A 13,876-nucleotide genomic window follows, 5' to 3' on the forward strand; every position below is an offset into this window, starting at 1 on the left:
AAAAAATGAGGAACCTTAAATATATCTACCTCAACTTGCGATGTGAAATAGCAGCACAGACTCTCAAGAAAACCTCTCAAGAAAATTTATAAGTCGTTCTTATGGCCAATTTGTTGAACGGTAATATATGAGACATAAAAGTTCGCCTCAGTTATATGCACTACAATATCTTGGATCTAACAATTCCTCCCTTACGTAAGGTGGGAAATGCACCGAGATTAGTGGGTTGCGCGTCGACTTTCACAGTGTGTCCTTATTTCCAATCCACCACTTGAGCACTTTCGTGGGAAGAGATAGCGACCACCTCTCGATCAAGAGGTTTCCTATGCGCTCACTGAAGTGCCTCAGCGTTTGTTAAATTATTATTTACTCAGCTTATCCTTGCTCCACGCTACAAAATACTACGGTCAGTTTACTCAAGACAGCCTTAACGCAAAAATTAAAGTATCGAACACTGTCAAACAGAACCCTTTATGCGTTGGGTAAGAAGACTCAAAGAAAGAGTCATCATCATCATTAACATCAATATTTTTAGAAGCCTTGTGAGTCTGTGTCCAGCAAGCCACGTTTTCGAGGCCAGCATCTTAGGTGATCCTGTAGAGTAGGATTATGATGATGATGATGATGATGATGATGATGAATTATAGCCAAGTTCGCCTTAATAAGATGACAGCTTTCAGTGACCCTCTCGTTACGTAACTGAGATGGTGTTGCAACTGGTGCCGTACTATGTTTCAGCCAAGCAACATTGCTCATTGACCGACTGGTGTAACTCTGTAGTGGGACACTCTATTCTCACGCTCTGGTGTCTATTGCGAGATTTTTACGCTGGTCAATTGATTTTATTTCACGCCGCATTATTTTCGTGGTCAGCGCCTCATGCGGCACATACGTATATCGCCTTATAAGTCTTATTATCGCACCGATGCTAGCTGTAGGGCGAGTTGACACAGCAATGACGAAGTATTAGGCCTGCAAGCTGTATACATGAATGAGGCGCCAAAGTGTTCAAAACAACATTGTACCAGCAGGTGACTTCACCGGTAGCCTTCTCATCATACGCATGCGCTAGCATAACTATGCTCAGTAGGCTTCAGTGAGGCTGCGGGAGAGGAAAGTGACGGTGAGGAGAGGAGAGATAACAAAGCATAGCTTATTCACGTGAGCCGACACACCGTCAAAATATTGTGTAGCATAGCCATGTATACGATAGTATAGTATAGCAAGCGGGCAGCAACAGGAAATTAAGAGTGATGTGAGGAGGACCAAAAAGAGGAGGGCAGGAGATAAAGCGTACCATCCTCTTCATCATCATCCTGACTACGTCCACTGCAGCACAAAGGCCTCTCCCGTGTTCCGCCAGTCGACTTGGTCTTGTGCTTGCCGCTGCCACATTACACCCGCAAACATTTTAATCTCGTCGGCCCACCTAACTTTCTGTCTCCTCTTCGTGCGTTTGCCGTCTCTGGGAACCCAGTCCTTAATGACCCGTAATGACCCTCGGTTATCCTGTATACGTGTTACGTGCCCAGCCCATGTCTATTTCTTCTTCTTGATTTCAACTATGATATCCTTAACGCTGGCTTGTTCATTGACGCAAACTGCTCTCTTTTTGTCCATTAAGGTTACACATATAATTTTCATTTCCATCGCTCACTGTGTCATCCTCAACTTAAGTTGACTTTTTGTAATCATCCAGGTTTCTCCTTCATAGGTAAGTACCTGTAAGATGTAGCTGTTATATAGCTTCCTATTGAAGGTTACTTGTAGATTGCCAGTCGTGAATTGAGAATGTTTGCCGAATGTGATCCCCCCATCTTTATTGTTCTAGTTATTTCACTCTAGTGGTTCGGCTCTCCGGTTACTACCTGTCCTCATAGACATACCTCTTTTGCAACTTGAAGTGCACTGTTAGAAAAAAAATATGGGTAACGATTTATAGATACATAGTACTCCACTATGGGAGAGCTGAAAACTGTCCCGTGGGGCATTAAAAATTACGTTTAGAGAAGTAGATAATGGTTTAGAATAGTATATGGGAGGGCATAAAGCCGTCCTGGGGACGATAACTGCTACCTGTCTGAAATCACTGTTCCTAGGTTGTACATTGATTTCGTTTTTCCAAATTAATTTTATGACCTACCTTTCTACTCTCCTTGTCTAATTCAGTAATCCCGAATTGCAATTAGTACCCTGAGTTACTCAGCATTATAAGGTCATCAGCGAAGCGCAGGTTATACTGAGGTACACTTCATTAACTCCTATCCCTAGCTCTTCCTATTCTAGGCCTCTGAAAATCTCCTACAAGCAGTCGGTAAATAGCGTTGGGGAGATCGTATGTCCTAGTCTTAAACCCTCCTTTACTGGTATTCTTATTGGTGTATTGTAGCCATGAGTAGATTGGTAGAGTAAGAGGTGGGAGCAGGAAGGGGGGGGGGGGGTGAGAAGGAGCGAAAAATTTCCCAGCGTATTCACGGAGGGCATGATGATGAGTGGGGCGACGCATCCATCAGTCCATCCGCACTTCCGTCCATCCATCTGTCCGTCCGTGCATCCATTCGTGCGTCCATTCATGAGTCCGTCCATGCATCCGTCCGCGCGTACATCCGTGCGTCCATTCATGCGTTCATGCTTGCGTCCGTCCTTGCGTTCGTCCCTGCGTCCATCCGTCCGTGCGTCGGTCCATTCGTTCGTTCATCTAGTGAATACTCTAAGCACTGCAATCACGCATCTTTTCATCATATATTTATCATATAGAAGTACCGTCATCCAGTGGACATTCGAAGGACTAGGTGAGAGGTGGCACAGCCGGGCTAGACGAGCGGTACGCGTGGCCCAACGCTTGCTAAACCCAAGGACGTTATGTCCAGCGAGTTTAATGTGCATGGCAACCTTTTGTGGTCAGATATAGTACTAAAAGTTCATCCTTTAGTTACAAGTTTTTTTTTAGTAAGCACTAAGTTTAAGGCAAACTTAGTTGGAGATTAAATCACCCCGATATTCATCTCTGCAGGTTATTTTATCGGAAACAACTATTTTTTATTTATGACTAACGTGCGCGGGTTACTTCATCAATTCAAAAGAATGTGTGCGTGCCACTCCTCTAGCGTGGCCGTGGAGGCATACCTACTACTACTGCTACTACAACTACTACTACTACTACTACTACTACTACTACTACTACATACATCGCGGACGCACGACCCACGGCATAAGGAGCTTTGCCCCTAAAACGAGGGGAGAGAGAAGCATAGCATAGCCACAGTTTAGCAAGCGGGTGCGAAAGGTAAATGAGGGTGAGGTGGAGGGATGTGAGCGTGGGGAGGACGAGAAGAAGAGGGGTCAAGTAAAACATCGCTTATACTCGTATAGGATGGTAAAGCGAGGGGCGGAGAAAAAAAGCGGGATGAGGAGGAAAAATGCGAGAGTGGAGAAGAAAGATTGAAACGAAGAGGGGGACGGTAGATCATAGCATGACCTATGTGTAGTAGGGTATAGCATGGTATGGGAAAGGGAAGCGAGTGTAAGCAGAAGGGGAGGAGGCGCAACCGCGTCAGAAATGAAGGATCTTTTTTTTTTCTCGCCATTCATGCTGGACGTTTGCAACGACAGCGCGCGCTTGTACGGGAACGCGAGCGTCGCTGAATGGAAGGCGCGTCGCTATTCCGCACTTATTCCGACTTTCACGTCGAGTTCAACCGCATACATTTGTATTGCCGCAGCCCACACAATGCCTCCAGCCACGCCAAATGCCATCTTATTAAGAATCCCTGCACTGCCTCTAAGTAGTGGAAAGCGCAAGTGCCCTTAGAACTATAGAGACGTCGGTTACATGTACTCGTGATTAACTGACACCCGGCTCTAGGAAGTTCGAACTACAGCGTCCCACGCATTTAAACAGGCGTGCTGTTGACGGCTGTTGGCATTATGTAACGTCCACTCCGGCCGGAATCTGGGAAACTCGATGCCGCCATGACGTTCTTGTCAGCTGTCTCATTTGATCAGTAATGAAACTGCTTTATTGCCCGGCCAGCGTCTGAAATTTCTGTGAAGTGAGTCCGCCTGTTCCACTCTGTAGGCGCTAATCGGATACGCCCGATGTGTCACTGTAGAGAGGCTAGAGTGAGACGCATCACTTGACTAAGGCGTCACTTTTCTTTTCGTTTGACGAGAAATAGGAGCCTCCAAGCTCAGATGAAATGGGAGAGATTGCACTGTCATCCGATACGACGAAATCCCTTCCGGGCAAAGAGGTAGCGAATATTCTAGCGTGTGTCATCAGCACGCTTTGCGTGCCATCTTAAGAATAATTATTGCAGATCTCTCAAGCGTGCTGCCAGCCTAGATGTAGCTTAATTAATTGGCAAGCGTTTCTGGAATGCGGGCGCCCTTATGCTTTGGACAACGTCGGAAGGCTCCGCTCGAAATTTCCAACGCTGCAGTGCACTTTCACCTAAGTTCAGACGTCATTTTAAAGATTAATAAGAGTGATTCACTTTAACGACACGATTATCATCTCTAGCCGCACTAATTTCCAGTGCAGGACAATTGGCTCCTTAGTCTATCTGCAATTAAATTACCGAGTTCTTGAATAAGCTGATTGCAACACACGGACCAGCGAAGTTTCAGCTTTCATCCCAATATTTACTTCCAGTGCTGTCCTCGACTTCATTTCATTCATTTGCCAAGCACTACGTGATTCAATTAAACCTTCCTAGTTCTCTTGAATATAAGTTGGACTAGTTTGCTATTGGATTATTAGACGTGTACAGACAGGTTCGTGGCTAAAGGGTACACTTGCACCCAGTGTCAGTCCAGATTTTGCTCTCTTGCAGAAGCATTTGTCGGCTTATATTTTTACAAGACATCAGTAAGACACCATTAAGTTCACCATTCCGAGTTCTGTTGAAATATCAGTGCCGTGCACGAACAATGTTTCCACAACCACCTGCTGCTATGGTGGCAACCATACTAAAAGTGCTCATTCGATTATTTAACCACCTTTTTCATAATCATTCTTTCGCTCGCTTTATTCTATTGTTCCCTTTGACCGTTTAGTGTATATTTGGGTTAAGAAAACTTAAACCTCAGTGACCACATTACGCAGCCACCTCGCGTCTATTTATGCATTTTCTGTTCGTCTCTGCCAAAATATGCAAACCCTAATTGAAGCTCGTGGCCATAGGCGCCCGAACTAAGAGCCAATTATGAGGTACGCCTACAGCGGTGGACGACGTGCCAGCTTCCACCTCTTGGAGTTAAACGTGTCTGTAAATCGGAGTAAACGGGTGACCTTTAATTCCGCACCAATCTAAATATGGCTATCATGGTCGGGTATTGAAACCACGTCTCCGAGCGTTGTTGTTAGTCCGATACATTTTCCGCTTCTTTTTTTCATATTTCACTATAAACGTTAAAACTCTGACGATAGTTACAAAACAGTGACATTAATCTCCTCCTTGTTTCTTTGTCAACGATCACATTAATCTCCTTTTTTCCTTTTTTCATCGTTCTGTTCTCGCGCTATAACATTTGTCATGTCATACCAACTAGCCCATACCGCCACACTTCTAACTTGAAGCACTGTCTGTTCATCACCTAGGGCAGCTGTTGCAAGACCTGAACAATAATGTATTTATTTTACATATCCTTCGGCCTACAATGTCAAAGTGCTTTTTTTTTTTCTCATGTGGCCTTAAGATAGCAAACAAGCGCAGGTAACTTTACCAGTGCTGCTGGTCACTTAAATCTTATGGCGTCCCCAGTTGCTTTGATATTATATAGGGGTATGACTAATCACTTCTTAAAGATAACTTTATGCAATCTGCAATAAACAATTGTACAGGTAAAACAGTGTGTGGGCTTTTTATTGAACATAAGAGTTTCCATAAGAAGACCTCGACCTCGGACGATTCTTAATTCAATTATATCGAGCTTGTTTTTTTTTATTTATGAAAGCCTTAGAAGGAGATATCGGGCGTACATATAACCATGCCTAATTCATGGCTTTTTTTTTAGAGAATACGCATACAACCTGCAACACTCACGGAATAAAACGTACGTGACATTAATAAATTTGAGTATATAACGGCTGGTATGTGAATCTCGTCACAACAACCAAATCACGTTGCTACAAATATGACCTCTGGTGGCCATATTTGCACGACTACCAGGAATTCATGAGCGCGCACTGTTTGCTCTAGTGTCAGTGTAAAGACTCAATACCACGTAAATATGGCATGATGTTGAGGAGACAGATGAATTTGCGAAAGCCGCTCATCATTATACCCAAACCCACCTCATTCTCATATCACAACGCAACATGCACCGACTTTTAGGAAGAGCAAAACGTGAGTTATAACATTTATTCATCTGGTTCTCAGGCAACACAAAGGAACCGACCCTGCATGCTGTGGACCCTATAGTTTAGAGTGTCCATTAGCACAGGCGTGTGTAGGGTTCTCCATCGGGTGAAAGGGGGTGGGGGCGGTAGGTGAAGGTTCAATGTGGAGCCCCTTCTCCTTTTAAGTCAACGTACAGGGCTAACATTGCGCCCCCCCCCCTTCCTTTTTGGTGACATTGGAGGGCAGGGACCTAAATATAGCCCTAAACTTTCGCTTTTACTTTCGTCAGGACTGCATATGTACAACCTGAACACACACTTGTAAACCAATCTAACACCACCATAAAAAAAACATTAAAGAAATTTTTGAAGTAAGGACACAAATGACGTTACTGTAAGGGAGTTCAACTCAAGCCAGGATGACGAAAACGTGATATTGCGGGAACACAGCGACCTTGGAATTGTTGAAGAGACATTCTCATAAAAGTAGTGTATTTCCATGAGCTAATTGCGTTTACAAAACATGTTCTTATCAAAAGCAATTCTTTATAATATTGTGTGTCTTTGCGTTCATCAAGTTGTTTATAATCCGAATAAAAATTGGGGGACCCTTAAAGTACGTGTTTAGGAGTTGAACCTAGTGCGTATTTCTTACACTTAATGTGTGAAATCTTTCCGAACTTGCTGTGCACCCACTACGTTGTCTTAAGGGTGCAATAGCGTGTGTGCCCTTTGTAGTGAGTGACTGGCTTTGAACTACGAAGTCATTAAGGTAATTTCATGTTCTGACACCAAATAGAAATGCACACTTGTACTACGCACTATTACGACAATATTTCATGTTGTGTTGCGAAGCATGCATACAGAATGCATGTTGCCCCACTGCCATGGTCTAGCGGCCACTTATACTCGGCTTCTCGCTCGCAGGTCGCGGGATAATATCCCAACTGTGGGGGCTTCATTTTTGATGGAGGCGAAAATTTTGTGGGCCCATGTGCTCAGGTTTGGGTGCACGTTAAAAAACCCTAAATGGTGAAAATTTCTGAAGCCCTCCACTATGGCGTTTCTCGTAATCAAACGGTGGTTGTCGGACGTTAAACTCAACATATCTATCAATCAATTAGGATGGGTGTGTTCGTAAAGTATGAAAGTTACTTTCACTGAATTTCTAAGCAGAGGAGGGTATTTTCACTGTACTGACAAACAGAAGCGTGGCTTTGTGGTAGAACACCAACGCAAACGACCAGGGTTCGATCCCCTCTCAGACTGAGAATTTCTTACTATTTATTTTATTTGCAACTTTCTCAATTTTTCAGTCACGCAAAAATGACGATTTTTCGCTCACTACCAATGACGGCGATACCAGCTCGAGAATTTCTGCGAAACGAGCTCTTCAACGTTATCGCGTTAAAATAATTTATTTGAGCGTCCCACCGTCTACTGTCATTACATGTGATTTGTTTCGCCATATTTGCCTTATGTTGGGGAAATACAAGGATGCTTCAATGGCTGCCTGAAATCGCCTGTCTTCATCGGCGAAGCCGCCATCCGGGAAATTCCCGCTCGACCAGTTCCGAAAAAAAAAAAAAAACGCGTTTTATGTGATGCCTTTGTAAACAGCTTTAACAAACGGATAGGATTCCAGTGTTTTGAAAGGTAGTGACATGAAATGCGTTTCAACCTAGCTCGCTAGGGGATCTTCTATCTGCGATTCTTTTCAATTAATTTGTGCAGGCAAACTTCCGTGTGCAGACAGTCTTCGAACAGCCTTTATAACGGTACAATTGTTCTTTCCCGCTCCCTCCCAAAATATATACTTGCCTCTGCAGTTGCCTGAGGCACGCCCATCGCCATTATCAGCGACGGAGGGTGGAATGAAAGAAGGGTTTATACCCTCTTTTTCCCGCCTCGTCTGAAGCACCACGCGGACCAGTTTTAAAGAATGTTTATGCACTCAGTGACTGTGAAGTTGTTCGTTGAACGCCGTTTCTGCGATATTATTGTGTGGTGAACTGTCCTAAGAAATGGAATAACAACCCTCAAGAGACTCAGAAAGGGACAGAAAAAAACCAATCGTGGTTTCGCACTACGGGCACATGTCAAGCCCAAAAGAAGAGCGAAGCTGGGTTGTTTTCCTTGTTTCTCTTTATTGAATTTTTTGTTGTTTCTTTTTTGTCTGTTCTTGTGTATGCAACTTCAAATGTTGTTTTCTATTTACTTTTTGTCTATCTGTCTCGTTCAATCTTTATTTCTCTTTCTTGCCTTTATCTCTCGTTTTTGTTTTTCTTTCTTTCTCTTTCAGTCTTTCTCTCTGCCATACCTATGTCTTTTTTAATATTTCTATCTTTTAACATCTTCGTTTCCTTTATTTCTCTCTATATCTTCCGTTGCTCTTTCTTTTTCTCCTTATTTTCAGTTTCTCTTTTTTTTCTCTATTTCTCTCTCGGACACGTATTCCACTTCGCCGAGCAGAGTTTCCGTTTAACGCTCCCACTTGCTGTACACGGTAACACGCCTTGTTCGATTGCTATCCACTCGTGGTTTTATGCGGGCACCTAAGTTTTTACTGCAGGGTTGAATAGCCCCGCTGTTTTACTGAAAAGCAAACAGATCCAAAGCCTTGGACACCGTGGTGATCTAGCAGTTTTCAATCTTTCACATGGACCTTCCGGTTTTGAAATACGCAGCTGAACTAATTACGTTATTTACGCGATGTCACGTCAAGAGCTCGTACGTTGAACTTGAGGCGAATTTAGCGGGTCGTTGGTTTCTGTGCATCAGATGTGACTAACAAATCAACTATGCACGAGCGCACCCCAAAGTCTACAACAACGAACCCTGCCGGGCCGCAAATCCACAGCCAGTCAGACAGCCAGTCTGCATCACTTGGGACGTATGTATGCATCAACAGACTTACCCGTGTACACATGGGAGCCTGCGCCACAGATATTTCTGGCTACAGCATAAAACATGCACGATTTCGCCTTGGCCCCGAGCCCCCTGTGCTGGTTCGCAGGTCTTGACTCGCCTGATTTGTATTGGCGAAGCTGGCTCTCTTGTTGAATCAAAAGACGACTAGCGGCCGAATATTTCCGAAGAGCTGGAAGGGCACTTGCATTCGAGAATCCAAGTTTATCCTTCGCAGCTTGAGTTTTGAAAGTTTTCAGCCAGTTTCATCAGCAAAGCGAGTCGACTTGCAGGATTTAAAACAGAAAAAAGACAATTTACGTACAAATGAACCTGATTAGGGGACACGTTTAATGATGGGCATTCATTCTGGATCGAACTGCGCTTCAGCACTGCTCTGCCTATTTATTCACGTGAAATGTACAGGCGCTTACGGCGGTTGAGCCCCACTTGTTCATTGCTTTTCCCGGAAGAAGTTTTTCTAATTAGAAAATAGTGTGAAGTAGCGCGCTACTTCCTCAGATTCCCGTTTTAAACGAGCTGTTTAAAATACCATTCTATATTTGATTTCAGGTTAATACATGCATCCACCTGCAGCAAGGAAAATATCGGGCTCCTTAAAAATAACTTTGTTGATGTTTCTCAGAATGGTTATTGCTTACTGTGAACAAACTTCCCTGCAATAAAATTTCGAGAGGGAAAAAAAAGAAATTTCCTACATGGTAAGGTTGGTTTTCAGTTATTAAATAGAAACAGAGAGATACTCTACACGGGGTACAAACAGAAAAAAAAACACACAAGGAAGCACTGATTTTGAACTGAACTTTTAATTGATACGAAAGCAAATTACATGCCGGGCATAAAATAAAACATTGAAGCATAAAAAGTAGTCATGGCATGATCACACGTGTTCCTCCAAAAAAGATAATTCTTCCATCGACAAAGAGACAGATGCCGTACTGATGCGGGACGAACGTTTTTTCACTGTCTTGGCGGCTTCAATGATTTCGCGAGTGCACTGGTTTCAATATCAGCCAATGATTGTGGCTTCTTCGAACAGGGGGGGTGCGATGGCGGGAACGGCAATGAATTGCCAGCTAGACAATGCTCTTCGTGAACGCCCTAAAGACAGCAGTGTTAAGAGAACATTCCGATTTGTCGGTAACTGTCATGCGACTTCGAAGTGTGACGCTGAAAACTTACAAAATGCTATAGCAACCACCTCATCACACTCTTTGAATAACGTCTATTACCACTGTTTACTACACAACGAATCCCACGGGACAGCACTATTCCGTCTCTAGGTCTGCGGCTGGCATTTACCAGCCAACATACATGCTGGAGGCCCGAGCAGCGAGCACGAAAATCGATGTTGACATACACAAAATTAGTCAAGAGAAGCATCGTTCAAACTTATGTTTCCGACGCTTTGAGAAAATCATGAAGACACGCTGTCACTGAAAGCTTACATGCCCAGATATGTCGGCTTGAAGCAGCAGGTCACCCGCAAAAACTGCTCACATCAGAAGCGGAAGTAAAATGCAAGAAAAATTGCAGAAACAATGCTCTGTTGGTAGAAATGGAAGCTTGGGGGCGCAACAGCGTTTCGGTCGTTCCATACATGCATATGACGTCACATCGTCGCAAGAAAATAGAGCAACATTAAGATGCGCAAGTGGTTATTTCAGCAACCTATAAACCTTGATATCTTTCACGTGTAACCAGTTCCGTGAACAAAAAGAAAAGCAAGTGCATCATCAGGCACCGTAAACAATACGTAGAATTCCCGAGCAATGTCATTTACTGAATTCCACTGTCATGCAGTGCACGTCCTATGTATGCCAGACGGATAGGTGTCTATGTATGCCCGTCCTAAGTGCGCCCGCCTTTGTGAGCGCCGCAAAAAATGTGTGAAATGCTAAAAACGGTATTCTAGCGATTCATTGCCGTTCGCGCGGATGTACCTCCATGTTCGAAGACACCACCATCGGCAGATATCAAGACCAACGTAGTCGCAAAATTGCTGATGCCACCCCAACAGCACAGGAAGGTCGATCATGCGTCAGTAGGCATCTGTCTGTTTGTCGACGAACTATCTTTTATTGCGATAGCAACTATAAGGACGATCTTGAGAAGTTTTTGCAATCACCGTCACCGTCATGGCCCGTATAAAGAGTAAATTCATAACATCGCCCAGTGCGTCGTACGTTCTACAGGAGGAGAACAGCGCTCGAGCGTGGGCGACGAATGCGGTTGGAGCACAGATCAAACCAGCTGGCCCATCTACAGCGCTCTGAGAAGGGCGCTTCGTGTATGTGATAAAATTCCCCCGCTTGTTAGACCGACTGTTGAATCATCAAGCAGAAAAAAAGAGACCTAGCCCTTCTTCAACGAGCATGAAAAGACGAGACAGGGGAGAGGGGGTTCAAGCTATAACGTTCATATTACGGGTGCTATCGCCATCGCTAGCGCTATCTTGCGGTCTCGGCAGCCGTCCGTATATGCGGCTCCTATACCCTTGTATGGGCGGCGCTCTCAACGCGAAGAGACTTGGGAGCCTTCATGTGCGCGCGTCTCCGTTTTGTAGACGCATGCACATGACGGCGCCTTAGAAGAGACTGCAAACGTGTCCCTGGAGCGGCCGTATTCTCGCACACCAGCATGTTGTAGAGTTGCATGTGTCTGGATCCAAAAGAGCTACCTGACAGCCTGCGTTCGTACAACATTACGATTACATCGCATTTATTACTTTACCCTTGCAGTGAAACTGTGTTTTTTTTTTTTGGAAGAACACGTATGACCATGTCATGAAACCTTACCATGCTTTATTGTTTTATTTTGTTGTTAACTTTTTGTATATACTTTCGTTTCGTGTTCAATATAAGCTCATTTGAAAGTAACCGCTTGTACGTGTTGTTTCCTTTGTGTGCCCCCATGTATAATAATAATATTGCACTCTTCCTATTTGATATTTCGCTTCATGTGTTCTTCAAGGGACATATGCGGGAATGTTCTGCAAGAATTCCTTTGTGAGAGCTCGCAGCAAATTGACCTGATCAGAAGCGCTACCCGACTGCCCTTCAGCAGCTATGCACTAAAATGAGGCAAGCCGACTGTGATGCCGGGTGCTGCTTAAAATGAAGGCAAGACGTTGGGTACATGCACGCAAAACATCTATAAATACGACGCTCTTGGCATACTCCAAAGTACCACTTTTTGCATGCTGTAGTGCCATCATTTTCATTTTGTAAAATATGTAAAAGGATATGAGCTCTTTTCATGCTAATGTAGAAAAGGTTTCTAGCGACCTTTCTTTCCATGTATTCTTTATTGTCGTGGCGAGCTTTGTTATTCACCCGTATCCTGCAATATATTGCGTTCCAATAAAAAAAAAGAATTACCGCGGTGAGCCACTGCAGAGAACTGTCTTTTTTTCTTGACATGGTGGCATTTATAATAAAAAATTAAGGAAGCTAGAAACTGAGTTCCACGTGGGTGGATTTCCGTGCATAGCTTCGGTCTTTTCGTCTTCGTATTTTTCACTCTCTGTTGTTTTTCTTGTGCTTCCAGTAGTCGCTCAAGGGCATCTTACAACCAGAAGCAAAGAGGCGTATTTCGGAGACAGTGCTTTTTGCTCTCATTCGGCAGAAACGCACTGAAACTATAGCTCCCTACGTGTAAAACGAAACCTTACGAGAAAAAAAATAGTTTTAGCGAATGCAGCAAATATATGAAAACGCCAACAAATAGCGGTAGCCCACCAGAAACGACGCTTTCAAAAATAACACGGAAACCACTGCTTGAAAAGACCAACAACAAATTCTTAGAGTGAATTTTTTTTAGCTCAACAAAAAGGTCATCACTCTGGGAGTCTAACACGGAGAGGCAAAGTGCAAAACTCCGCGAGACATTTGTAATCCAAATTTTTATATCTGCAGCGAATGTTAAGTTTTAACTCGCATTCTGCAAACAATGAGCGTGGTGGTTTATTGCGCATGCGCGCCCCTCTCCCTAGGGCACGCGCTGCGGCTTAACCGAGTCTACTGGCTGCCGTGGTGGAAGCGCTGCTTCCCATCATGCAGCTTCTTTTACATCGCAAGCAGCCCACAGTTTAACGGGGCTGGATAATAAAAAGTCACAGCTTTGCCGCAAAGGCGAAGCGATTAATGTAATCAAATTGGAAGGTAGCACGCAGAATGGCAAGCAGATCGAAACGTGCCCCCCGTTTCTCGCACACAAATGACGTACTAAACGTACTCACAGGTACAGATGAACACGAATAAGCACCTCAGATGTTACTTCACTGTGTCTGAAAAGTGCGCCCTTCTCCCAAACGGAGACTGCAACAATTGCAGTGTCCTTTGTGCGCCCGGTAACTACATCATAATCATTCAGGTGAAAGCCCAAGGCTACCCAAGACGTACGATTCTCCCCACCACGAGATCAACACACGCGTTAACATCCAGCCTGCTCACTCTCCGTGGGGCAAAGTACACAATGGGCGCACGCCGCCGTGACGTGCGCCCATTGCGCCATCTTGCTGGTAATGCTGAAAACACGATAATAGTCTTCGAGATGCCTGTCACCAGCGGTAAGTGGTAGATATAAATTGCTTGCCGTTTGAAT

General features: G+C 44.2%; 1 protein-coding gene across 1 annotated transcript in view; it reads left to right on the top strand.

Moving 5' to 3' along the window:
* LOC119172915 (atrial natriuretic peptide receptor 1) overlaps positions 1-13,876 on the top strand; it is a 433,548-nt gene that overhangs the window by 384,252 nt on the left and 35,420 nt on the right. The window lies entirely within an intron of this gene.

This window comes from Rhipicephalus microplus, chromosome 4 (assembly GCF_043290135.1).
Source record: "Rhipicephalus microplus isolate Deutch F79 chromosome 4, USDA_Rmic, whole genome shotgun sequence".
NCBI lineage: Eukaryota > Metazoa > Arthropoda > Arachnida > Ixodida > Ixodidae > Rhipicephalus > Rhipicephalus microplus.